Below are 1324 nucleotides of genomic sequence, written 5' to 3' on the forward strand. Positions count from 1 at the left end.
TATAACATCCTTTGTTGTGTCGATTTTTTCTTCTAATATGAGATCACCTATTGCATCTAGCTTTGATTCCATTATGGCATCTTCTTTAGCTTCTAATATGGCTTCCATTGTAGCTTATTTTTTTTCTTCTAATATTGCTTCCATTATTACTTCTTGGTTTGCTACATGAATAGCCTCTTTATTTGAATCTTAGGGAACGAAGAGTTTGGATTCTAATATTTCTTCCATTATTACTTATTTATTTTCTACCTAAATTGCTTCTCTTTTTTATTCTCACATAACATCAAGTTTGGATGCTAGTATTGATTCCATTATTACTTCTTTTTTTGATACCTAAATTGCTTCTTTTTTTTCTTCCTAGGTAACTCCATGTTTTACTTCCAAGATTTCTTCTAGTGTGCTTCTAGTTTTCTTCCTTTTCTTCTTCCATAATCACTTCCATTTTAGCCTCATGATTTTCTTCCTTTTAGTTGGAAGGTTTTCTTCCTATTTAGTGCCCTCGCTTGCTTCTATTTTAGGTGCATGGTTTACTTCCTTTTAGTGTTGGGATTTGATTCTTAATTAGCCTCCAATTTTTCTTCCTGTTAAGGAACAAATTTAGCTCCCTATTTAGAGCCAATAATAGCTCCAAGTATGGATTTCAATTTAGTGTTGAATTTTACTTCCATTTTAGAGCCACATTCCGTTTTCATTTTAAAAACTCGTGATGCTTCCTTGATAACTTCCATTTATTAATTTAATATTTTTATTTGAATTAAATTAGTTAAGTATATCATGCCTATTAAATAACTTATATGATTAAATATTGAGTGATATTGAATTTTAAATATTTATAGCATACCATTTATAAATAAATTTTATGGAAATAGACATCCATACAAACTAACAAAATTTTTCTTTTAACTACAACTGGTATTTTTATATTACTAATAAACAAAATTGTTGGTTATTACTACCTACACATACTGTAGACCCAGATTGACATCATAGAGATTTCCATGCTAGATCTCTTTCAGGTTTCTTATAGTTAGAAAGCACAACACAACATTGGAATACAATAACAAGATATATATATATATTTTTAACTAGAACTAGTATTTTTTTATTATTAGTAAACAATTTTTTTGGTCGATGACTTACTACACATAATACAGGCCTAGATAATACATTTCCAATGATATAAGTCAAAATGATACATGTGAAAATGATACAACTCAACATGGTACTGAAAGTGAAAATGATAAATATGATAATAAAGATGAAAAAAGAAAATAAATATGTATCGGAGTATATAAGATCAACATCGCCCGCTATTACCAGTAGA

The sequence above is a fragment of the Pinus tabuliformis genome, chromosome X (assembly GCF_031772625.1).
Source record: "Pinus tabuliformis cultivar Carrire ecotype Pingquan chromosome X, CPIR1, whole genome shotgun sequence".
NCBI classification, from domain to species: Eukaryota; Viridiplantae; Streptophyta; class Pinopsida; order Pinales; family Pinaceae; genus Pinus; species Pinus tabuliformis.